The sequence below is a fragment of the Zeugodacus cucurbitae genome, chromosome 2 (genome assembly GCF_028554725.1).
Source record: "Zeugodacus cucurbitae isolate PBARC_wt_2022May chromosome 2, idZeuCucr1.2, whole genome shotgun sequence".
In the NCBI taxonomy this organism is placed as follows: Eukaryota; Metazoa; Arthropoda; class Insecta; order Diptera; family Tephritidae; genus Zeugodacus; species Zeugodacus cucurbitae.
This window is the reverse complement of record NC_071667.1, coordinates 7,588,100-7,616,055: the sequence shown is the minus strand read 5'-3', so window position 1 is coordinate 7,616,055 and position 27,956 is coordinate 7,588,100. Positions and strand designations below refer to the sequence as shown.

The following is a 27,956-nucleotide window of genomic DNA, read 5'->3' as shown; positions in this document are numbered from 1 at the left end:
CGATGCCACGCCCATTTTCCATTTTGTAAAAAAAATGAGTGCAGCTTCCTTCTGATATTTCTTCTGCAAAATTTAGAGTTTCTGACGTTTTTGGTTGGTGAGTTAACCCACTTTTAGTAATTTTCAATCTACCCTTTGAATGGGAGGTGGGCGTGATTATTATCCGATTTCAACTATTTTCTTGGTGTGTGGTGGGGTACGTAAGAGAACCGACTGCAGAAAGTTCGGTTTATATAGCTTTATTGATTTGCGAGATATATATATATACAAATAACCGATTTGGGGCGGGGCCACGCCCATTTCCCAAAAAAAGTTAGGCTCCTTTCTATTGTGAATCTTTCATCTAAATTTTATTTTTATAACTTTATTAATGGCTTAGTTATGACACTTTATAGGTTTCTGGTTTTCGCCATTTCGTGGGCGTGGCAGTGGTCCGATTTTGCCCATCTTCGAAAGCAACCCTCTCGCGGTCCCAAAGAACATGTGTTCCAAGTATCATTAAGAGATCTCAATTTTTACGCAAGTTATCCGTTGCGGACGTACGGACGGTTAGACAGACATTCGGATTTTGACTTGTCGCGTCACTCTGATCATTTTGATATATGTATATAACCCTATATCTAACTCGTTTAGTTTTATGACTTACAAACAACCATTATGTGAACAAAACTATAATACTCTCGTATCAACTTTGTTGCGAGAGTATAAAAATTGTTTTGCATGCCAATTACTAAAAGCAGATTACTTATTATTCAAAATAATTGCACTCGAGTATAAATTCTTTAATTTGAGTTGTATGATAATGTCTTCGAATATTTACAAAAAAAAAAAATAATAATAATTTCTTCCTGAAATATAATGGACCCGGCAATTTTGCACGAAAGCGTGTCTGTTGCATAATACCAGATATGGAGAAATGAAGCTTCAGCATGGAAATGAAAACGATATACGTGCTACATATGTATGTGGGTAGAGTATTTATTTGGAATACAAAATACAAAATACAAACGCACAATCGAGCAGCCTATATGTACATATGTATGTATAGAACATATTTGCAAACGATATATGTATGTATATGTGTGTATGCATATGTATGGGCGAGTATATCAATGTTTACCACAACCGACAGCTTTGTATGCCCCGAAGCCTTTGGGCCACACAGTAAAGCCTCATGCATTCATACACACATACATACATATCTACGCATATATGTATGTATGCATGTCGGTGTAGGCCACAAATGCGCTTAAACGATGATGGTTTTCGAGCATTTGCATGATAGTATGAGTGTGTGTGTCTGTGTGTCAATAGGCGCTTTGCTCAAGTGAGTAACCGCCCTTTGTTGCCTGATGTGTTGCGGCATAAAACTTAATTCAAATAAAAATCCCCGAAACATTCATTCCACAACATTAAAATATTAAATATTTAAATGACTCGGCATAAAATTGAACATACATATGTCAATCTTAGAATACCCTGTAGGTTAAATTTCAAAGGTGCTGAAGTGGTACAATGGTCGAAGAAAGACAGTTGATACGATATTGCCAATTTTATGAATAGACGAATTTATATTCTAGTTAGAAAAATAGGTAATGTAAAAGAAAAGATCTACATAAGGCAAAATACAAGATTGCGACATGAGACTTCACTAAATAAAAGAACTGACAAAATCCAACAGAAGCATCTATCATTTGTGACAACGCGAAATAACCTATCAAACGAACACCACAAAAAGCAACGGAACGAAGCTGCCTAAATCTCTATATCCATCCCATTCTATAGTTAATACAGTAAGTGGCAATTTTCACTTTCTTAGGAACAGTTTCTCTTCTTTCGGTAGTAACTAATTTACTTCCAAGTCACTTAGCAATTCTTGAGAATATAATAAACGAGAGAGCCAAATATTAGGTATGTTCATCCGATGCCTGGATAGCTTTATTGGCTAACATATAAAAAGTTTCTGTCTATAACTTCAACGACCATTTTGCTATTCTTTCTTCCACAGTTCTCAAGTTTTTCAATGCTATTACCTTTCTATTTCTAACTATAAAGTTTCCTATTATCCAAGTAAGCTTTATCAAACTATAACCTATCCCTACCGGGCTAGTGTATTCTATATTAACATATGTACACACATCTCACTCATATACAAGCTTGTTTGCCTTTGAGTCTAACACGTGGCCTTGGTAACGCATAACAGTGCTGCCACACAAAGGTATCCAATTCTCAGTTGTGTGTCAGTGAGTCTCTGTGTTGTGTGTTATTAAATTTTCAAAATATTTTGAAGCTCAAATGCTAAACGCAGTGTATGGTTCCATCGTCTATATCAAAATATAATTTAATGACTCTTTCTACGCACTGCCAGCCATTAGGCGGATCCGTTTTGAACGCGTAGCGGCTTGATACGACTTTTAACTAACTTGAAAAATATGCCAGCAATTAAAGTCAAAGTGTCCCCTTGGTACAAATTGAGATCCTTAAACCAATTTGCATATTTAAAATGTTAAGAATTTTATAACGTTACAAGTGAGCGTAGGTTTGAAATTATTAGCAGTGTGGGTAGTTAAGCATTCTGAAATCTTTTGCAAGTTTAATCAGTATTAAAGATATATTGCAAGCAAAATAAGTAATTACTTTTGATTACAGTACTCGCTTGTGTACTGTTAGAAAAGAGGGAGTATTTATACGTAAAGGAATAACATTTCCACTTACTAATGTTATATATTCCTATACAATCAATACAATCATTATAATGTACATATGTATGTATGTTATGCAATAAATTACAATATCGGGAAGACACATATGCGTTGAGTAATGTGAAAGTAATTAAGTATTCCCAATAAATTTTGGTGTGTAAAATATTGTTTTCAAGTCAGAAAACACATGTCGTAATAATGTACATATATATATTTAGGCAATACAGAGGAACTTCTCTAACTCGAATCACCATAATCCACAAAAAAACTTCGAGTTATAGAGACTTCAAGTTATAGAAAATTTCGTTAAAACATACATTTTTCAAAAAGCTGCAAAAATATAGATTTATACCCAGTTTTATTTATTTACATCGCATAAAGTTTCATTTAAATACATTAAAAAATGTATGTGCACTTTGCTATTGTGTGGCTCTTGACGTCTGTATCCCACGGCTTTGGTACATGATTTATGAAATCCGTTAGTGTAATATCATATTCTTTGTTCGATTCCATACAAATATAGGGACTCTTTTCTAAAAATTTTGCCCTGATACTAAAATTTTAAATTTTTTATTATGTCCTGGTCGAAAAGTTCGATTTATGGAAGCAAATTTGTATGAAATGTGACTTCTATTGCCAATTCAAGAGTTTGAGTTATGGAGAACTTCGAGTTAAGGAAGTTTGAGTTATGGAAGGAAATTTGTATGAAATTTCATTTCTAAACGCTATTGCCAATTCAAAAGTACGAGTTATGGAGATTTTCGTGTTATAGAAGTTCAAGTTATGGAAGTTCCACTGTATTTATATATTTAAAACATAACAACAATAATAATATTTATATAAACCGTTATTTTTTGGTTGGAGACTAATTTACATGGGTGCATTCGTCTTACAATACTTACATATATACATACATATCGCTAATTTACTTAAATAGTGTCACAACTCTAAAAAGACGATTTTTGATTTTGTTATGTTGCAATATTCTTTAACCACAATAAGGGGCCATCCATAAATTACGACACACCTTGAAGGGTGAAAACTTGTGACAAGGAGGGGGGAGGGGTTAAAAAGTCCTTAAATTCGTGTGACGTAATTTATGGATGGCCCCTAACGACACTTCTCAGTTGTGCCAGAATTAGTTACACCTTTTTTACGAAACCACGACATATTTTGTGTTACACATACATGTATTGTCATAGGGTGAAATTGGTTTTCTTTTCAGAAAGAACGACATATTTTGTGTTGGAACGATATTGGTGAAAATTAATTAAACTTTTCATATTGCTTTTTTCAGCAAAAACGACACATTTGACTTATGACGGCGAAATTGATTTATATTTTTCACAAATAACGACATAATTCAAATGGATCACATTTATGCCCAAGAAAAAGTATTAGTATCTATTCTCTATTTGGTCCATTTCTGCTCAACATTGTATTTAATATATTACAGGCCACTAGATTTGTCAATAAACTGATGGCAGTTTTCTATATTTGCTAAATAAGAGACAATTGAAAACTGTAAACCGCTCTCCTGAAAAATCGACTTTTTTTAGTTGTGACACTATACAAGTAAATGAGCGATATAAGTTCATCAATAGCCAAGAATACACGTTCTTTACAATGATTGTTATATAACGTCTATCTATATACTATGTACATACATACATACATACATAGTTATAAAGCCATTCGCGGCGAATCCATATATGGCAGCGAACGAATATCACGAACGGATATGCCAAAACGAAAATACAGTCGCTGAGCCAACGAAAACGCTACATACATATATAATGGCAGTTAGGGAGGTAGTCATCGGTAGGCAAGCCACGAAGCATAGCTAAAAAAGCGTGGCAGTCGATTAGCTCGGCCCATATTAAGTCATACAGGGTGGTTAGTAATATATTTAAAGATTGAAGCGACTACTTTTCAGAAGAGCATATATTTTTGAAAAATCAGAAGTACGAGGAATTAATTACACTGTCCAACAGCATTTTTGGAACAGAATAGCGACCCTATAATTCTGAAAAAGTATGTTGAGTAGATCATTTTTGTAGAACAAACTTATGGTCCAGCACGTCTGAGTTTTTTTTACAGTGGGTCAAAGTTTTCATTTTTTGGTCGAAGGGAGCATTATACTATATGAAAAAAATGTTGTAAGTTAATGTCTGAGAGAATTCTTATGATCAGAGTTGTATTGTGGAATTGTATGAGGATTATTTTTGTGGAAGATCTTAACTCTCTAACTAGTTTCTTTATGAGTCAATTTGACCCTTTTGTTGAGAAAATCAAAAAATATCCTTTAAAAAAGGACATTTAAGGATTAAAATATTCTACGAAAATGTTTAGCGGAAAATTTCAGTGGGGGTCACCAAAGACACCATTGTTGTAAATAAAGCTCTTTACGATTGATAAAAAAATTATAATTTTGGTTTAATAGTGGTTTATTATAGAATGTACATTTTTTTTTTTTGCTTCAGCAGTAGTAGGATAATGGATTAAAGATTAAACTAAATATGCTTTCCTGTATTTAGCTTGACGTGAATGTTTCGATGTGTCAAGGTTTCTGTACAAGCCCCATACGTATTCAGCAAGCATTACAGTATGGGATTTCCCTTTGAATCTTTCTTCCAATACCTTTATATCCTGATGAAACCTTTCATCGTGTTCATCTGAAACCGCTCCAAGGTTTTCTTTAAAAAAATTTAGATGAGAGTGCAGAAAATGCAGCTTTAGTGACATCTAACCGCCAATATTGTTAAAACCGATTAGCATGCTTTCAATATTTTCTGCATAGTTTTGTGCTTTTGAGTTTCCAAGGAATTCTGCATAAAGTCAAATGCTGTCTTTTGCATATCCGACAGATGACCATAAAATTCTTCATCTTGTAATAATTTTCTTATATCGGGTCCAACGAGCATTCCTAGAAAAGGTAGTTTACATTAAATGAAATAAATTATTTCTTAAAACCGTATTTTACCTTCTTTTAATTTTGCTGCAGATAATCTGGGGAAAATTGTTTGAATGCGTTTGAAAGCATATCCTTGTGTATTTAAGCTTTTAATAAAATTTTTCACCACGCCCAACTTAATATGCAGCGGTGGAAGTATGACCTTATCTTTTGGGACAAGAGATTCATGGATTACATTTAAGTCACCAATAATATTTTCTTTACGTTCTTCGAAATATTTAATATGATAATGGCTGCTGGTAGCACGTGAATCCCATTTACAAAGAAAGCACATATATTTTGTGTATCCTGTTTGCATTCCAGTCAATATTGCAATCATTTTGAAGTCTGCGCATACTTCCCATTTATATTTATAGTATTCAATTTTATTTAGGAGATTTGAAATATGTTCGTATGTTTCCTCCTTTTTTGTGGAATACGCAACTGGTATTGATGGATGCTGATTTCCATTGTGCAGTAAAACTTAGTACCGCCTTTGTACCAGGTCAAAAGACCACTTTCGCAAGTAGTACATACAGTTTTTGGTATCCAAGCTTCACATAAAAATCGTATTCCAATGAAAAGAAAATATGGTTCTTCAATTGTAGGGAATATCTTTCTTCTGCTTTGAAGGTGCGTAAAATGTCCACAAATAAAACAAAACCAATCTCTTAATTTGCAAACAGAATCCGCCATGCTCATTTAAGCTTTAATTGTTCTTTTTTTATATTAATTTTAGTAAAAATCACACCCGATATGTACTGCTTAGTAAGTCAATTATGCTTAATTTTATCACACCCGATTTGTAAGTCACAGCTGACTAGACGCGAGAACTCAGTGTTTGGCCCGGCCGAACTTGACGATGTTTTCACCTACTTTGTATATATTGGCGTGTAATTTTGCCAATTAATCGTAAAGAGCTTTATTTACAACGATGGTGTCTTTGGTGACACCCACTGAAATTTTCCGCCAAACATTTTCGTAGAATATTTTAATCCTTAAATGTCCTTTTTTAAAGGATATTTTTTGATTTTCTCAACAAAAGGGTCAAATTGACCCATAAAGAAACTAGTTAGAGAGTTAAGATCTTCCACAAAAATAATCCTCATACAATTCCACAACACAACTCTGACCATAAGAATTCTCTCAGACATTAACTTACAACATTTTTTTCATATAGTATAATGCTCCCTTCGACCAAAAAATGAATACTTTGACCCACTGTAAAAAAAAAACTCAGACGTGCTGGACCATAAGTTTGTTCTACAAAAATGATCTACTCAACATACCCTTTCAGAATTATAGGGTCGCTATTCTGTTCCATTCAAAAAGTCTTCATTTGTTGGACAGTGTTATTTTATATAGTGTTGTCGGATGTATAAACTTAAATGCTAACCTTATGATCCGAAAGTTCGTCACTTCTCACTTGATGTTGGTTGCTTACTTAACCAGATAATCGGTGTGATACTACAGAGTCATAAATCACTAAGTATAAACCCGAACGATTTTTATATAAATCACTAATCATATAATTTGTGCTTATACAACCACTAAACCTCCGTTCACTCAAATTATATCGATGCCATCTATGAAATAACCAGTGTTTCTGCATAACCTTACTTAACTTCCACCGATATCACGTTTCATATCTTCAAAAACATTCTTGGGTACACTTAGTGGAACCCTGTAAAACCTTATTATCCTATGTGCCCTGAGTTCTACCTTCCAATTCAACGTTGCCAACTTATTTTGTATTCAAGTCACATACAAAGCACGACATTTGAATAATCATCGAAGGCAGTGGGTTCCCTCTGCCCCACACGCACACACATCTTTACACCACTACAACACAATCGTCAAGCAACTTATAAAGTACATATTTCCTACAATCCCTAGCGCACCGCCACCGCCACCCGCTTCCTCTACCACCATGCGCATAGTCTCATTTTCCACTACTCAATTATTCAGTAATCATTCAGTGCCATGCATAACAACATTTTCGCCAGAAAAGATAACCGGAGTTGAGTCCCAAAAGCGCCTTCTCTGAAGCTAGTCAACATTTTCGACTTGCCTCTTCAATTGGGTGCTTCATGCTCACCGACTTTTGTCTGCTCAACTCTTTCTCTATATCTTCGAATACCCAACACAAATACATAGTGCATAACTGTACTACAAATTGCTCATCTAGTAGCCACCGAGTTATTCGTCAGGCTCTGCGCCGACTTATCCTTTTTGACAAAGTACTTTAACGCTTTATGCCAAAACTCGTCACCAAACAAAAAATTCTACTTTACTCCATTCTCCGCCATACAGTCTGCAGTGGCAGACTAATTTCATAGCTGTCATTTACTAAGGCTGGTGGTGAGGAAGGCCGGAACAACTTTGCTGTCTGGCAGAAGTAATACTTTCGCAAGTCTCTGTTGGAAGTTGCTGAGTTGTGGTGACGTTAAGAAATTGACTGTTTTGGCAATTGTTTTTGTACACCTTTTGTGCTTAAAGTTCGTTATGCGTCAAGTTGGTAATTAAGCATCCGACGCGCAATGCCGATATCATGCGAATAATTCTCAGAAAGAATGCGGCAAGTTGCTAGTCGTGAGTTAGTAATTAAAGAAAACCTGAGAGAGATTGAATTTCAAGAGATATTACATTCAAGGTTTAAAATTTTAGACGGTTTCAAGAAAAAGTTTTCAAGTTCCGTTTTTCCGTCTTTTTTTCAAATATTGAAAAACAAGTAATGAAGGACTAAGTTCGGGTGTAACCGAACATTTTATACTCTCGCAATTTATTTATTTAATTTCATTAATATAATATACTATTTGACCCACATATTTGTCATATATATGGTATAAAGTCCATGACGGAGATATATCAGATATTAAAAGAAAGATTTTCCCTCCGAATTTCTTCAAAATATCTGAGAGACCTACCTATATTTTCGGTAAAAAAAATTAGAAGCTCTGAGGTCTTACCTTCGATATATGGGGCCTTGAAAATTTATGGTCCGATTTCGACGATTTTTAGAAGAGCGATGCCACGCTATAAATGCAGTATTTTTTGCAAAGTTCTATTCCGATATGTTAATTAGTGCTTACTTTATATATTGTAAAGTAAACGATTCAGATGGAGTTCAAAGTTCTGGTATGTAGGAAGTAGGCGTGGTTGTGAACCGATTTGGCCTATTTTCACAACATGTCATTGGGATGCAGGAAAATATTACAAACTGAATTTCATTGAAATTGGTCGAGTAATTTCGGAGATATCGTTTTTGACCCATAAGTGGGCGGGACCACGCCCATTTAAAATTTTGTATACCATTTTGAGTGCAGCTCTTTTGTACCTTCTTTATAATGAAATTTAAGATTTCTGTTGGTTTTCCCTACTAAATTAAAGCATTTTTAGTAGTTTTCAACGTAACCTTTGTATGGGAGGTGGGCGTGGTTATAATCCGATTTACAATAACGGTTGTTTGTAACACCCAAAACTAAACGAGTTAGATATAGGGTTATATATACCAAAGTGATCAGAGTGAAGAGTGGAGTTCAAATCCGAATGTCTGTCCGTCCGTCCGTCTATGAGCTAAATCGGACCACTGCCACGCCCACAAAATGGCGAAAACCGAAAACACATAAAGTGCCATAACTAATCCATAAATAACGCTATGAAAATAAAATTTGGTATGAAGGATCGCACTATGAAAGGGCATATTTGGAAGTAATTTTTTTGGGTAAGTGGGCGTGGCCCCGCCCCCAAATAGGTTTTTTGTACATATCTCAAAACCAATAGAGCTATATAAACCAAACTTTTTGCAGTTTTTTTTTTAGGCACTTCTTAATACAGTCCAAAAATGAAAGAAATCGGATAATAACCACGCCCACCTCCCATACAAAGGTTAGGTTGAAAATTACTAAAAGTGGGTTAACTCACTAACGAAAAACGTCAGAAACACTAAGTTTCACATAAGAAATGGCAAATGGAAGCTGCACTCAGATTTTTTTACAAAATGGATAATGGGCGTGGCGTCACCCACTTATGGGTCAAAAACCATATCTCAGGAACTACTAGACCGATTTCAATGAAAACTATTACAATTTCCTTACATCGATATGTTGTAAAAATAGGCCAAATCGCTTCACAACCACGCCTACTTCCTATATACCAGAACTTTGAAGACGATCTGAATCGTTTACTTTACAATATATAAAGTAAGCACTAGTGAAGATATCGGTGCAGAACTATGCACAAATACTATGTTTATAGTGGGCAGCCCCATTATAAAAATCACCGGAATCGGACCATAGGTTTTCAAGGCCCCATATATCGGACATGAGGACCTCGGTGCTTCTAACCTAATATTATGGTTTCCAACTTTCAATGAACTTTATACAATATATATGACGAATATGTAGGTCGAATTGTGTATTATATAATATAAATAAAGTTAAATAAATATATTGCGAGAGTATAAAATGTTGGGTTACACCCGAACTTAGCCCTTCCTTACTTGTTTTTTAATAAGATTGTCTTGTTGAAATGTTATTGTTGTATAGGTGGTGGAAACTAAATCCGAAGATTATCTATAACAAAGCTGTTGCCAAAATCGTCCATTGATAATCATAGATTTTATGAAAGCCCCGAGGCAAAGGAGGTTCTATGACCAGACTACAGCTAGACAGAGAAATAAAGACGGATAGATTGAATGATAAAGACAGATATGACAAGAAAGATCTAGTCCACTAACTAGTTTAGGTGTGTAAACAAAAAGTGAAGTCTTCCATTTACAAATATTTTCAAAATATTTAATTTTATAATATTTAAGAGTTGCCATCTACAAAAACCTTAAAGAGAACTATAACAAAATTGTTGTAAATTTCTGGATTGTGAGCTAAAATTCATCGACTGAACGAAATTTTGAAATTTCACAATTTTTCACCATCAAATGTTTGACTGTATGTAAGTACCAGTGCGAAAATTTGCAATTCTACTTCCCCAATGACAGCTAAACGACTTTACATGTAATTAAAATACCAGAGAGAAATTCATTAAGTCTTGTCTCGACAACGCCTGGATGACTTGTCTTAAGTTTCAAGAATCGTCAGCACCTGTTAGTCATACTAATGCCACTCACTGGTAGTGAATGCCTCATCGCCCACCCATAAACACACACACACACCCATATACTCGCACAGAGCGAGCGAGTGAGCAAGCGCGCATATTACAAATGGATGAGCGTGCATGCGTTGAGCTATGAGTTTTGCTCAAGTGTCAGCTTTTGTCATAAATTCTATTTTACTGCAATTTATTTTCAACTTTTTGTTTTTATATTCTCTATTTCCACGTAAGGGTGTTCAAGTGTCGTTGTCGCACGTGCAGAATTGTAAATTATTAATCTAACTGTGTAAGTAATGAGCGAGCAAGCGTGTTATTCAAGTATTCATGGCAGGCGTTTGCGTGTGTATGTGTGTGTGTAAGAACAATAGCAACAATGACTTATGCACTTTTCATATAAATAAGTAGCACATCTTAAATGCAGTTAGGGCAAACCTTAAATGGCAAATGCAGCTAATTTCAAATATTTATGTGTTTTTGTTTTCAAAATATATGGCAACACCCGCAAGCCAGTAAACATGTAAATAAATGCAAGGACCATTGCATTAAGCGTTATGTAAACAAATTATGTGAAATCTGGCAATGCTTGAGGCGTTTAAATAAGCGATTGAAATTATTTGTTATTGTTTTGGTTTGATTGCCCGAATAAATTTGCATATTTCCTTGTATATATGGAGGTAAGAGGTTATTGTCTGAAATATAAGTATATATAGAACAAATATATACATATATACAGTGGAACTTCTATAACTCGAAGGTCTAGATAACTCGAACACTTGAATAGGCAATAGCGTTTAGAAGCCAAATTTCATACAAATTTCCTTCCCTAACTCGAGTTTTTATAACTCGAAGTTCTCCATAACTCGAACTCTTGAAGAGGCAATAGAGTGTGACTTTCATACAAATTTCCTTTTATAAATCGAACTTTTTGGTCAGGACATAATACAAAATTTAAAATTTTACTATCGAGGCAGAATTTTAAAAGAGTCCATCTATATTGGTCGGAGGCAAACGAAAAATATAATATTACACATATGGATTGCATAAATCATGTAACAAAGGCATGGGATATAGACGTCAAGAGCCAATAATAGCAAACTGCAACAAACAAAATTTAGAATACATGTTTTAACGCATGACCATAAAACTTTATGGGAAGTCAATAAATAAAACAGTGTATAAATCTATATTTTACAGCTTTTTGAAAATTTATATGTTTTAATGAAAATTCTATAACTCGAAGTCTCTCTAACTCGTAGTTTTGTGGAGGATTATGGTGATTCGAGTTAGAGAAGTTCCACTGTGTACATATATATAGAAATTTTATTTTCAATATACTAGAGAACTGTCTTCTAATCATCAAATCTTCGAGAGTGGAGAGATGATCAAAACAAATGACATCCATGAGAGTACCAGGGATTGGTGAGTTTGTGTCCCGACCTCTGAAAAATCCCCTGAGCGGATAAAATTAGTGGGAAAATCTACCACCGGCTGTTGTGAGAGTTAAAAAGCTAAAAAATACATCAGTGGTGCAAGTTTTCAAAATATTCAAAAAATTGCAATACTTACATGTTCAAAAAGCTGTTTTGTCATTTTTAAAGCTCTTCTTTTCCGAGTTAATATTTCCCAAACTCAAAGAAAAGCTTCGATAAACTATAAAAAAATTACCGACATCTAGCTTAATATCTTAATAAGATCTTATACTTTGTTCCCAAATAAAATATGTTTAGTTATTTTGGGTGCTATCTTTCTAAAAGCTTCTATTTTTCTTTTGCAGATCTCCGTGAGTTCTACTGACTTCTGATGGTACGTATTATTACTTTAACTAGCAAAGCTTTTTGGTTCCACACGTATATATAAGAATCATTGGTGCGAGGAAGCTGCAAGAATCTATATAGTAGTAATTTTATTGAACAAATCCTTGGTTTGATCCGCTTACCATCAATAAATGGGTCTGAAATTAGACGCCTAAGTCATGGCATTTGGGATACTGGCTCACAAACCTTATGAGCCATAAAATTATATAAATTTACTAAAAAACCATTAAGATATAATATTCTAAAATGTTTTCGCATTTGAAACTTATTTAATATGTAAAATTATAATGATTTAATCTGTCGACACAAAATTTACATATGCATTAGTATGTACTTGTATGTGCCAACTTTTTCAATCAAAATTCAAATTTCTGTACAAAATCTAAATCTATAGAAGTGAATTTCACTTTCTTCAAAATTCATTGTTTGTTTGTTTGTTTGCATTGAAGCTTTCACACATTTGCCCAAACCCATTTAATACCAGATAATTTACTGATAAACCTTCGTTACATTAAACATAGAAAATCACAACAAAACTCTTTACAATTTTATAAATCCATAATAATAATAGAAATGCAAACACAACAACAATGCCTAAAAGCTATTATTGCGCGTTAATGCATGTTAAATCGATAAGCTTACAAAATAAAGAGAATAATGTACATATATGCATATGCTTGTGTAAATATGAATGTATGTGTGTATGAAATGCATTTTCCGTAAACAATTTATTTTATAATTAATTGCATTCGATTTGTTCACACAAATGTTACAATTTATACAAATTGCGCACAGATGCGCATACCAATCATACATATAGAATTGCATTTGCTAATACAGGGTGTAGCAAAATGTTCATCTAATGTAAAAGAAATTAAAATTTCTAGAAGTTTCTTAACAGGTTATGAACTTTTGATGAAAAAAGTATGTACTCCAACTTAACGGGATTACCGATTGTTATTAAAACTTTTTGTATTTCGTTAAAAGCTCTTCAAAAGCTTTTCAACATCATTTCAAAAGCAACGAAAAAGTGGCATATTTAAAGATTCTATATACATTCTTGTTACTTGAGGAACTCAGTCCAATTCATTATTAGTCCTAAAATAACAATTAGAAAGCTCATGGCGCTTGTTACAAATTACAAAAGTTTTAAATGATTCAATCCTTCAAGTTCTGCTCTACACAAATTTTTCTGAGCTCAAATCGGAAACAGCGGAAGTTAAAGAACACATCGTAGAATCATAGTATTAACCAACCTGCTGATTTTATAACAACTTTAAGAGTTGCTCAAGTGTTGTGTTGGGACACCCTATACTCTAAGTATTTATGCGTGAATTTGATATAAATTTTAATGCAGAAATAATTGTGTGGATAATTGTTATACAAAACTCATAAACACCATCAATTACTATATATATGTGCTTATTTAAACAGTGATGCATTCCTAAACGAGTAAAAACATAATTTAGATATATGTAAGTACGCAGAGATGACTAAAATACTTTAAAGTTTCTTTATTAAGAGCTGATGAGTTTATGGAATATATACTTATACTCAGAACAACATAGTTATGAAGAGAAATTATATACTCTTTAATCTGCTAGCTATACGTGATGTCTGTAAACACTCGTTTTAATAACTCATTTTGATCTCATATCTTCTTATTGTTTCAAGACGAAACCTCTCTTAAGCCCATTATCGGTCATGGAAAGAAGATGTTTGTTACAGTTATTTTACATAAGAGGTATACTACATTTTTTTGCGAAGAAAGAAGGGTTTACATTTGTTTGAGAAATTATAGATAGTTTTGAACTTCTCATAAGAAACTGCCTGAACATTTGTGATAGAGACAAGTATGGCAAGTTTAAGTTCAACTTATTACTAACTATGTATTGTTAGTGTAACTAGAAAATGAATGAATAACGCAAGCAACTAGAGCGTAAACTCGTCCATTATTTCAGAATTACTCACTATTCGGTAGCTTTATGACTTTATTATCGCATCTAGTGTGGATTTTATGTTGGTAATTATATTTTATAAATCGTATTCAAATCTATTTTACAATGTATAAAAATTAATTATTATGCAACTCACAACAATTTGATCAAAGATAGACTATGTACTATAAATGTACCTGAGTGATCTAATCAATTATTTATTGTCTACGCTTTTATGCACATTTATCAATCATTTAACAATTTCAAAAACAACAACAAATGACATTTGGACTTGAGTATGACATCAGACGCATTACTCAATTAATCACTGTTATATGACGAGACCTGGAACTTACATATATGTTAACGAATATGTGTGTAAGACCCAATTATTTTAGATACAGTAAAAGCTCTTTATTCGTGGGGTATATGTTCCATAAATATGCCGCGAATACAGAAACCGTGAATACGGGATGGTAATTTATATGGGATTATAGGGGATATGTTCCTAGGTGATAAAAAAAAAACAAATAGGTATATAAACAAGTAAGGAAGGGCTAAGTTCGGGTGTAACCGAACATTTTATACTCTCGCAATTTATTTATTTAACTTTATTTATATTATATAATACACAATTTTACCCACATATTCGTCATATATATTGTATAAAGTCCATTGAAAGTTGGAAACCATAATATTAGGTTAGAAGCACCGAGGTCCTCGTGTTCGATATATGGGGCCTTAAAAACCTAAGGTCCGATTTCGGCGATTTTTAGAATGGGGCTGCCACACTATTAACATAGTATTTGTGCAAAGTTCTGCATCGATATCTTCACTTGTACTTACTTTATATATTGTAAAGTAAACGATTTTGATTGTCTTCAAAGTTCTGGTATATAAGAAGTAGGCGTGGTTGTGAACCGATTTGGGCTATTTTCACAACATATCATTGAGATGTAGGGAAACTATTACAAACCAAGTTTCATTGAAATCGGTCTAGTAGTTCCTGAGATATGGTTTCTGACCCATAAGTGGGCGACGCCACGCCCATTTTACATTTTGTAAAAAAATCTGAGTGCAGCTTCCATCTGCCATTTCTTATGTGAAATTTAGTGTTTCTGACGTTTTTCGTTAAGGAGTTAACCCACTTTTAGTAATTTTCAACCTAACTTTTGTATGGGAGGTGGGCGTGGTTATTATCCGATTTCTTTCATTTTTGGACTGTATTAGGAATTGGCTAAAAAAATTGGCCACGCCCACTTCCCCAAAAATATACATCCAAATATGCCCCTTAATAGTACGATCCTTCATACCAAATTTTATTTCCATAGCTTTATTTATGGCTTAGTTATGGCACTTTATGTGTTTTCTGGTTTCGCCATTTTGTGGGCATGGCAGTGGGCCGATTTTGCTCATTTTCGAAAGCAACCTTCCTATGGTGCCAAGAAATAAGTGTGCCAAGTTTCATCAAGATATCTTAATTTTTACTCAAGTTACAGCGTGCACAGACGGACGGACGGACGGACAGACAGACATTCGGATTTGAACTCCACTCTTTGGTATATATAACCCTATATCTAACTCGTTTAGTTTTGGGTGTTACAAACAACCGTTATGTGAACAAAACTATAATACTCTCTAGCAACTTTGTTGCGAGAGTATAAAAATTAGACTTCGTTCCATAGACAGATCAATGTTCATAAAGAAATCGCAGAGCTCATTTGCCATTCTTAAACCTTCACTAAGATTTTTCAAATTGAATGTCACGTTTCCAGTGCTTGTTGAAGCCTCTTCTTCAATAGGTTGTGAATTTAACATTTCCTCCAAGTCGGTTTCAGTCAAATCTTCATCTTGCGATTCAAGCACTTCCTGAATGTCACTTGATTCTATCTGTTCGAACCCATCTCGTCCTATCCATTCGCGATTTCGGCTATGTTTGCCGTTAAAATTTGAGCTTGCACAGATTCTTCGCAATAAAGTTCCGTTATATGTTGGGAAGTTGCTAAGATCATATTCAGAGAAATAAGTATCGTGGTTGGCGAAAAAATTAAAATAAATTCGCAGGTGATTTAGTCGGGTGTGCTCATATAATTAAGCCAATGTAACGAAACCTTAGCAATCACGATCTGGGAAAAAAAAAAGTTATTGAAAAAGTGAAGACATTTAACATTTTCTTGTAATAAGATCTATTTTACTTTTTTATTAGTCCATTTGACAAGAATATTGGGTTGGATACCTATTGGAATAATTTTATTATTATGTATGTACTTATTAGATCCGCAAAAACAAATTTTTAGTCGCGAATATAGAAATTGGGTTTCAGTTTTTTAATCTGCGAATAGTGAAAACGCGAATAAAGGACCCGCGAATTAGGAGCTTTTACTGTACACGATTTAAATTGTGAAATTTGGCTAAAAAGCTGATGAGTTTACTAAAAACTAAATCAAGGAACAATCTCGAATACTAGTGTCTCTCGAAAAATGGTTTGATTGTTTACCAAGAGAGTTGTTGGTTTTGAGAGTTTTCTCGTCACAAAATACGCTTCGCTAATGCGACGTCACAAAAAAACTGTCTGTGCAACAAGCATTGCTACTGTGTTAACCCGTTATACATCGCCTCAATGGCGTTTTATATAAACACCAACATTTATTTTTGGTTTATTTTCTAATTGCCAGTAGCAAAATGTGGTAGATCCGAGTGTGTGGTGTGTTGAATCATGGCGGAGAGTCTGGTGTGGAATAATGAGTTGTATCCCGCAGCTGTATTTTGTCGCATATTCTTATTTGCTGTTAATTTTTTGTCAGCGCCATTGCAGCATGTTGCAGCCATGTTATCGCTCTCTCGCCTCTACACTTGCTTTTTGCCTGTATCTCTACAATGCAAGCAAAAAAGTGTGAAAAGTTTTTGTTTAATTTATACGAGTTTTCAGGTAATTTTCAACGTTTTTAAATTCCTTTTCATTAAAAGCCTTCCGCGCCAAAATGTAGGCAACACAAATTTTCACAGCTAAAAATCAATTAGCATTCCGCTTGTGAATTAATATATGTACTTATTTATCTAGAATGCCTCATGGGATTTTTTATAAACTGAAAAACGAAATTGTATTTAATTTTTTAGTATTTACGGAGGATGGGATCATGTGTAGAAGTTCACGTAAGTGAGGAAAGTTTTTGATTGTCATTCACTTGGGAGTGGCCAGAAACGATTCTTCTCCACATGGTTCAAGCAGCTCACGACTTCCGGTTTTAGACCAAGTATCCTCTGGGTAGCCAACAGACATCCGTTTGAAGGCGAGCTAAAGTGAGAAGACTCAAGGCTGACATCACCGCCATCCAAGAAGTGCGATGGACGGGACAAGGACGGAAGAAGGTGGGTCCTTGTGACATCTACTACAGCGGCCATATAAAGGAGCGCAAATTTGGTGTTGGATTTGTGGTGGGAGAGAGACTCCGTCGCAGAGTCCTGGCATTCACCCCGGTGGATGAACGTCTAGCCACAATCCGCATCAAAGCGAGGTTCTTCAACATATCGCTGATTTGCGCCCACGCCCCAACGGAAGAGAAGGACGATGTGACCAAAGATGCTTTCTATGAGCGCCTAGGACGCCCCTATGAGCGCTGCCCCCGCCACGATGTAAAAGTCGTGCTTGGCGATTTTAACACCAGGGTGGATAAAGAAGGTGTCTTTGGTACAACAGTCGGAAAATTCAGCCTCCATGACGAAACATCGCCAAACGGCCTGAGGCTGATCGACTTCGCTGGGGCCCGAAATATGGTATCTGTAGTACCAGATTCCAGCATAAGAAAATACATCAAGCTACTTGGCTGTCTCCTGATCGAAACACGCGGAACCAAATCGATCACGTTGTGATAGACGGAAGACATGTCTCCTGTGTTTTAGACGTGCGTACGCTCCGAGGACCAAATATAGACTCGGACCATTATCTGGTCGCAGCGAAGATACGCACCCGCCTCTGTGCAGCAAAGAATGACCGTCAACAAACACAAGGAAGGTTCGACGTCGAAAAGCTGCAATCGCAACAGACAGCCACGAAATACTCTACTCGACTTGCACTCCTGTTCTCTGAGAGCACTCATCAGCATCTCGGTATAAGGGAACTGTGGAACGGCATCTCAAACTCACTGCGTACCGCTGCAGCCGAAACAATTGGTTTTCGGCAACGACAAAAAACAAGCTGGTACGATGAGGAGTGCCGTCTCGCAGCGGAGAGAAAACAGACTGCCTACCTCGCAACGTTGCAAACGACCACAACACGTGCGGGATGGGATAGATACCGAGAGCTGAAGAGGGAAGCGAGACGCATCTGCAGACAAAAAAAGAAAGAGGCCGAAATGCGTGAGTACGAAGAGCTTGAGGAGCTGGCAGACAGAGGGAATGCTCGAAAATTTTATGAAAAAATGAAGCGACTTAACGAAGGTTTCAAGACCGGAGCATCCTCATGTAGAGACCAAGGTGGTAATCTGGTAACCGATGTCCAGGGCATACTGGGATTATGGAGGGAACACTTCTCCGACCTGCTGAATGGCAGTGAGAGTACAACACCAGGAGATGGCGAACCCGATCCCCCAATCGATGACGATGGAACAGATGTTCCATTACCCGACCATGAAGAAATTCGAATAGCAATTACCCGCTTGAAGAACAACAAAGCAGCGGGGCCGATAGATTACCGGCAGAACTATTCAAATTCGGCGGCGAAGAACTGATAAGGTGCATGCATCAGCTTCTTTGCAGAATATGGTCGGAAGAAAGCATGCCTGACGATTGGAATCTCAGTGTGCTCTGCCCAATCCATAAAAAGGGAGATCTCAAAATCTGCGCCAATTACCGTGGGATCAGCCTCCTAAATATCGCATACAAGATTCTATCGAGCGTACTGTGTGAAAGACTAAAGCCCACCGTCAACAAACTGATTGGACCTTATCAGTGTGGCTTTAGACCTAGAAAATCGACAACTGACCAGATATTCACCATGCGCCAAATTTTGAAGAAGACCCGTGAAAAGAGGATCGACACACACCACCTTTTTGTCGATTTTAAAGCTGCTTTCGACAGCACGAAAAGGAGCTGCCTTTACGCCGCGATGTCTGAATTTGGTATCCCCGCAAAACTAATACGGCTGTGTAAATTGACGCTGAGCAACACCAAAAGCTCCGTCATGATTGGGAAGGACCTCTCCGAGCCGTTCGATACCAAACGAGGTTTCAGACAAGGTGACTCACTATCGTGCGACTTCTTTAACCTGATGCTGGAAAAAATTATTAGAGCTGCATAGCTAAACCGAGAAGGTACAATCTTCTACAAGAGTGTACATCTCCTGGCGTACGCCGATGATATTGATATCATCGGAAGCAACAACCGCGCCGTTTGTTCTGCTTTTTCCCGCATGGATAAGGAGGCGAAGCGAATGGGTCTGGAGGTGAATGAGGACAAGACGAAATATCTCCTGTCATCAAACAAACAGTCGGCGCATTCGCGTCTTGGCTCCCACGTCACTGTTGACAGTCATAACTTCGAGGTCGTAGATCATTTCGTATACCTGGGAACCAGCATCAACAACACGAACAATGTCAGCCTCGAAATCCAGCGCAGAATCACTCTTGCCAACAGGTGCTACTTTGGACTGAGTAGGCAATTGAAAAGTAAAGTGCTCTCTCGACGAACCAAAATCAAACTCTACAAGTCGCTTATCATTCCCGTCCTGCTTTACGGTGCAGAAGCTTGGACGATGTCAACATCAGATGAGAAGACACTACGAAAATTTTGCGCAAGATTTATGGTCCTCAGAACATTGGCAACGGCGAATACCGCAGACGATGGAACGATGAGCTGTAAGAGTTATACGACGACATTGACATAGTTCAGCGAATAAAAAGACAGCGGCTACGCTGGCTAGGTCATGTTGTCCGAAAACACTCCAGCTTTTAAAGTGTTCGATGCAGTACCCGCCGGAGGAAGCGGAGGAAGGGGAAGGCCTCCACTCCGTTGGAGGGACCAGGTGGAGAACGACCTGGTTACACTTGGAATCTCCAACTGGCGCCGAACAGCGAAGGAAAGAGAGGAGTGGCGCGCTCTCATCGATTCGGCTATAACCGGCTAAACAGTTCAATGTCAATTACATACATATTTGCTTTATATTAGCTATTTTCCATTGTATCTTCATTAGTTTTAATTATCACGACAGCATGCGCCACCAATACACCCACAATAACGACAATGCTTTTGTTGCATATGTTGCATGAATAACTGTAAGTAACTGCAACAACAACAAACATCAGCAACAATGAATTTAATGGTAGAACGAACACAATGAATACATTAGTGTATAGAAGAGCGAAAACAAAAGAGATAAAAACAGTTTGAAATATGAAACACAAAGCACAAAAGTATTGAAAGAAATAAAAAATTCTAAAATTGTATAGTTAGCAATACAAAAAAATGAAACACACAAACAACAAATGGCAAAAACTCGTTCGCATTTGCAGATTTTCACTGAATATTTACAATAATTTTCAATTGCACGCTTTTGTTGCAAATGGCGAATGTCAAATTTTAACATCAAAAAAGTCGTTTCTAGCACTCACCTAAATTAGTGCAATTAACACCGGCAAATACATGCATACATACGTTTCAAATGTATCTGACTGATATTCCCACTGCGTCGTTATTCAATTCGCGTTAATGTATCCCTCAACTGCAAATTACAAATTAAATTAATATTAAATTCTGTTTTTTTTTCTAAAAATATAATAAATATTTAATTAAATTTATTTTTTTCGCTTTGAATTTAATACTAATTAGTATTTGCAATTAGTTGTATCTGTTCATTATAAAATATTCATGCTGAGCAAACATCGTCCACTTCGGTAAATAATTGACTAATATTTAATGAGATTTTATTTTAAAAAGCATTGCCAATAATTAGTGATTAATTTTTTAGTGAAATATGAGCAATCACTTTTTATATGTTTTTATTAGGGTGGCACTTAACTCATAAAGTTGTTGCATCAGATTTCCAAAACTTAGGAAGGTAGGTGGTAGAGCACCAGTGTAACCCATCTAAAATTTGGCGATTTTTTTTTAATTTTTTTCTATTACTTTGCTTGTGCCGTTTTTTTTTTGTAAAAAACGGTTACAAATGTCGATGAGCCTCAGCCGCACTTTTCTTGGAATTAAAAAAGAAATGCAAAATTTCCCGCAAATGTCGAGAATTCGGCTCAAAAAGTGACATTTTCAGCTGAGAATAAGTTTGGGATGCAAACACAAATATTTTGTTGGGTTAATGTTAACACAAATGTCCAAGATCGATTTAAGAAAAATCGATTTAATAAAAAAAAAACAAAAATATAAAAAAATAACTGTCTTCGGCGGTACCAAAAAAAGTTCTGCTGACATGATTCCGGCCGAATGAGTAGCTGAAACAAAAAAGTTCAAAAAGGTTATTAAAGTTGAATATATTTCCTATACAATGACCTACGATTTTTGAAAAACATCAAAAATTAACAAAATGGCATAGTGCTGAAAAAAATTGTTTTTTTAGGTAAAAAAATGGTTGTTTTATTAATGCCAAATTGACAACTTTCAACAAATCAAAAATCAATAGGTCATTGTATGGTAAATATGTTCAAGGATACTCAGTTTAAATTTGCAATCGATAGGCCAATTTCTCGTTGAGTTCATGTCAGCAATTTTAGGAAATGTTGTTTCGAGAAAAACGTGTTCAAAGTTTCGACTGTAGTGGCTTATGTATACCTGCGGCTGGTCGCTCTTTAGAACGCTGCCATTCAAAAACTATTCAAAATACGACATTACAGCTTTTACAGTATATCTTTGAAAGTATAAACTATCGAATAAGCAAAAAATAGAAAATCTATTTTTTTTAAATGTCACACTAGTATAGCCACTTAATACCCAATCGATTGTTATTTTTGTTGAAGACATCGGAAATAAATTTTAGTATAGACGTATCAATCTACCCAGTAAACCTCCAATTAGTAGGACCTTTCAACTTTTGTTTATAGATTTTTGAAATGAAACTACTTTAGTTTATGAACTACAACCGTGCCGTCTACTTGAAAATTGTATGTAAAATTGTTGCGAAATATTTAAATTAATTTATCCGTGTTCTTAAATCTTCTAAAATCTGTGTTTATCAAAGCCTCGCTTTTGCACCTTAAACATTTTTTATTTAAGAACCACCTTAATGTGCATTAATTATGCATTCAGCCATCAGAAATTTGAATCACGAGTGCATATTTATTACGCTCATCAAATTAAAAATATTTAATATTTTAATTGGAAAGTAAAGCGAGAAATAGGCCAATTATTTATTAGCCTGTGGGTGATTTGCAAAAATATAAAATTACTTTATTAACTTCATTTTCTTTTTAAAATAAAAAAAAAAAAAAAACATTTTTACAAATGACAACCCAAGTTAACAAATGTGTGCAATTTTATAATCAGAATATTAATTACTTATGTAAATTAGATCTGGCAAGAATGTAAACGATAATTTTAATAAAAAACATGGTTTTAATTAAATAAGCGGTAGTTTTCGGATTGAGCTCGGTATATGTATAGCCGATTTCGCACGTTGTAAATGAAAATGCTCAGTAATGTAATGGATATCCACCGCTTTCTATAAAACTAAAACTAATTTTCCGCATCTATGTACATGTGTTTATAAGTAAAGGGTTTTTCAATAAGGGCGCTACAAAAACGGTGCATAAGTCCAGACGCTGAATCCAATTTTCGACGGATTTCAATCATAGATCGGCCGATACTGATGTAATTTCACGTTCGATATGCGTACGAAGTTCATCAATCATCGCTGGCTTGTTGGCATAGACCATAGACTTGACGTAGCCCCACAGGGAATAGTCTAACGTCGTCAAATCGCACGACTAAGGCGGTCAATTGACTGGGCCATTTCGTGAGATAACACGTTTACCAAACTTGGTTTTCAATAAATCGATTGTGACATTCGTTGTGTGGCTTGTGATGTTGTCCTGTTGGAACCACATATTGTCCAACCCATATCAATCAATTCGGACCAAAAATATTCGATTATCAGTGAGCGGTAACGGTTCCCATTAACAGTAACGTGCCGGTATTGATCATCACGGAAGAGGTACGGCGCAATGACACCGAACCAAACCGTTTTTTTTTTCCGAGATGCAATGGTGACTCATGGAATACGTGTGGATTGCTGCCTGAGCAATAACGCATATTTTGCTTATTGACGAAGCCATTCAGCATGAAATAAGCCGACCATAAATTGGACGTAACGCTCTTAAAGTTGAGGCCACTGACTCCGTATTTCGGTAGTCAATTTTAATAATTTCGACTCGTTGTTGGATCGTTTCCATGATGATATGGCAAACCTTACTGAAGAGAAACCTAGCAAAAGAGCGAGAAAAAATATGGCGTCGTTTGCTGTCTCTAACGGTCAACTTTTGTAGCGTCTCTATTGAAAAACCATTTACTTACATATATTTACTTAGCATGCATGTATATGTATATATACGTATACCTGTACACACGTGACTTCTTACACATGTTAATTGTAACAGTTAAATGCATTTATGCATTCGTGCATACTCATATTCGCATTCCACTCAAACACTGACGCATGCCTACACATATACATACATATATACATATGTATATGAATATATCTCTATATTCCTGCCTGCCTATTTGTTCATTAAAAGTGCGAAAAAAAAATTGGAAACCACTCGAGTAACGTCAGTCAACATGCTACAATAACAACAACAGCAAATTGCGGGTTGGCACCAACATGTCGCGCCAATATCACGTTTCGTCGTGTCAACTGTCACCGCTGAAACATCGCTTACAATATGTTTTACAGCATTTTTAAACGGCAATTTCTGATGCCCTACACACATCTAGTTGGTAGATTCAATAAACTAGTTAATAGCGCCACTATTTGGGCTGATTTGGTGATTAACAGGCAAAATGAACTTGTGGAACACTTCATTATGTGATTTTATGAAATCTGTTTTGAACTATAAACACTCAGGGATACCTTGCTTCAGCAATATCGTCGAAGCGTAATTTTCCTCAACAATTGCGCCGCTCGTTAGAAATGAATAAACACGAAAAACTGCCAATTTTAAGGAAAATAATCAATAGTTACATGTAATTGTGTTCATTTTCAAAAAGTCATATCTTTACTTATGTATTTTATGATGAATAAACAGTTCTTATTTAGTTTATCTAGTCCAGTGCCTTGTGCCTTATGCAGTAGGGCAGCAGTGGGGGATGTCGCCAGAAATGAGCGACTCCAATTCTACTGGGTGCCAGGCCACAGGGACATCGAGGGTAACGAGGTAGTGAGCGAAAGTGCCAAGAGAGGCGTTAAACTATCACCAGAAAGCGTGATCAACGTAGATAAACTCATGCACTGCCTATATGATGATCTAGACAGGAACGTTATAAGAAAGTTCAAAGCGCGGTGGAAAGATCTACCGGGATGCAAAACCACAAAAGTTATGTATAAAGCGGTAGATCAGAAATACACGAAGTTCTTACTAACACTTGATAGAAGGAAATGTAGAAATATGGTCGGCATACTCACTGCGCACAGTCTGATGGCGGCACACGCCTATAAGATGGGGGATGTCAAGAGCAAGGTACCAGGGAAATAATGGAACATCTCTTGTGTGCTTGTCCTGCAGTGTCAAAGCAACGGCTTCAGCACTTGGGGGCTACACAGTACGATAATCTGGAAGAGATATCGTTAGTGAAACTATAACACCTTTTGTAATTCGCATCTAGCGCATTCATCCTAAGGTATGACTACTTCTAGCTACGTTACGGCACTCCATCTGGTACCGCAAAGGAACAAAGAAAAAAGTCTATGTATGGCTCATTGGCCTACCATATTAACCTAACCTAACTTAACCTATCTAGTCTTCTATCATTTTTTCACCTTTTTCAAACAATGTTTTTTGTTTTTTGCGAAATTTAAAATTTTTGCTACCGCTGCTGACTTTTTAACTTCGCGATCACACTTATGCCTATGATTTCAGTATGTCCGTCTGTATGTATGTATTTTGACTTTCAACTTTCGTTGTTTTTGTATATTTGCACTTTTTCTCGCTTTACGTACCGTTTGCTCCCCACGCGTTGCATTGTTTGCTTTTGTTGTTGTATTTTTGTAGTTTTGTGCGCTTCTGTTGATATTACCATTCATTATTTTTCTTTCGCTCATGTTTGTTTCGCAGCTCAAATGCTTTTTGTTGTAGTTGCAATTTTCAGTTCGTTTCGCGAAAAACTGCAAGCTCAACATGACTGTTGACTGGCAAATGATGCTGTTGCTCTTAGCCCGTGTTTGTTTTTGTCGCAGCAACAAATTGTACGTATGTGTGTGTGTTGTTGCTGTGGCATCATCAGCGAGCGACTAATATACGCTGCCGATTTTGTATTCACACCAGCAGCAATTACTGAATTGTAGTGGTTGTTGTTGTTTTGCTGTTGCGTTGCACTGTTTTTCTTGTCAACTTGTTGTTTTTGTTGTTGTTGGTTTTTGTTTTTAATTTTCATCCAGCCATGCGTTAATTGTTGAGTGTTATTGTTGTCGAGTGGTTGGTTTTGTTTTTGTTTTTGCAACATCGCTTTCGACTTTAACACCAATTAACGTTGACGTTCGTCAGCGGTTGTGCTGGTTGCTGGCGCTTTTCCTTAATTTTCTGCGTTCGTGTGTTGTTGTTGTTGTTTTAGTTTACGCCTTCGTTTTTCTTGCTAAATAAATTTTTTAAATTTGTTTTATTTTTATTTCGTGTTGATTCTGTATGTAGCAGCATTTCCTTCCTTCCTACCTTCCTTCCATCGATAGCCTGAGTAGAGAGCCTGTGTGTTTATACTTTGTACTCGTATGTGTGTGTGTAGATTTGTCACTGTTGTCGCATGAGTCACGTTCCACGTAAACACTTGACTCATTGCCAACTCAGCACAAGCACTTCTCACCCCCTCCCCTATATCATCTATTCAATGGTTCTTACTTTTTTGTTCGCCTTTATAAGCAAGAAAGAGAAACATTAAAGAAGCGAGAAAAAAATTGCGAATAAAAAATGTAAATTGCAATCATTGCTAATAAGCAAGTGCGTGTGATTCCCTACACAACATCCATGTATGTATTTTGTTTTAAAGTAAACTTTTTTGAGAGACAGAATGTTTAAATGCTGCCACTTAGTTAAAATTTTTAAGTAAAACGTCTAACTATTTATAAGAAAAATTTTTAAACTGAAAAATTTAAAACAATTTTGAAAAAAATATTTTTTTTAATGTTACCACCTGTTACAAAAATAATAATTCTAAAAAATCAATTAATATGTTATAAGTATTTATTAAACTTAAGTGAATTTAAAACGCCTTCCTGTTAGAAAAATGCAGGGGGGGTTGTCACCTGTTTTTCCTTATTTCATTTTTTATACTCTCGCAACAAAAGTTGCTAAAGAGAGTGTTATAATTTTGTTCACATAACGGTTGTTTGTAACACCCAAAACTAAACGAGTTAGATATAAGGTTATATATACCAAAGTGATCAAGAATGTCTGTCTGTCCGTCCGTCCGTCCATCCGTCTGTGCAAGCTGTAACTTGAGTAAAAATTAAGATATCTTGATGAAACTTGGCACACTTATTTCTTGGCACCATAGGAAGGTTTCTTTCGAAAATGAGCAAAATCGGACCACTGCCACGCTCACAAAATGGCGAAAACCGAAAACACATAAAGTGCCATAACTAAGCCATAAATAAAGCTATGGAAATAAAATTTGGTATGAAGGATCGTACTATGAAGGGGCATATTTGGATGTAATTATTTTGGGGAAGTGGGTGTGGCCCCGCCCCCCAACCACGCCTACTTCCTATATTCCAGAACTTTGAAGACGATCTGAATCGTTTACTTTACAATATATAAAGTAAGCACTAGTGAAGATATCGGTGCAGAACTTTGCACAAATACTATGTTTATAGTGTGGCAGCCCCATTCTAAAAATCGAGCCATAGGTTTTTAAGGAACCATATATCGAACACGAGGACCTCGGTGTTTCTAACCTAATATTATGATTTCCAACTTTCAATGGATTTTATACAATATATATGACGAATATATGGGTCAAATCGTGTATTATATAATATAAATAAAATTAAATAAATAAATTGCGAGAGTATAAAATGTTCGGTTACACCCGAACTTAGCCCTACCTTACTTGTTATTAAAATAAATTGATAAATATTCAAACACGGACATCTACTATACATGTAGATTATATATATATCCTGAAAAAATTGTGGTCCGAAATGATTTGAGAAGTGTTGCCACCTGTTTGAAAAACACTGTATTGCAACATCGCATGCGTTGACTTGAATTTGTGACGCACCCTATACACATTT

General features: G+C 35.7%; 1 protein-coding gene across 3 annotated transcripts in view; it reads left to right on the top strand.

Annotated features, from left to right (window-relative positions):
• The window catches only part of LOC105210084 (leucine-rich repeat-containing protein 15), a 119,234-nt gene that overhangs the window by 30,454 nt on the left and 60,824 nt on the right, over positions 1-27,956 (top strand). For all 3 annotated transcript variants that reach the window (XM_054225533.1, XM_054225534.1, XM_054225535.1), the window contains exon 2: positions 12,539-12,567. The gene's annotated coding sequence lies outside the window, so the exon portion shown is untranslated. The remainder of the gene's footprint in view (positions 1-12,538; positions 12,568-27,956) is intronic.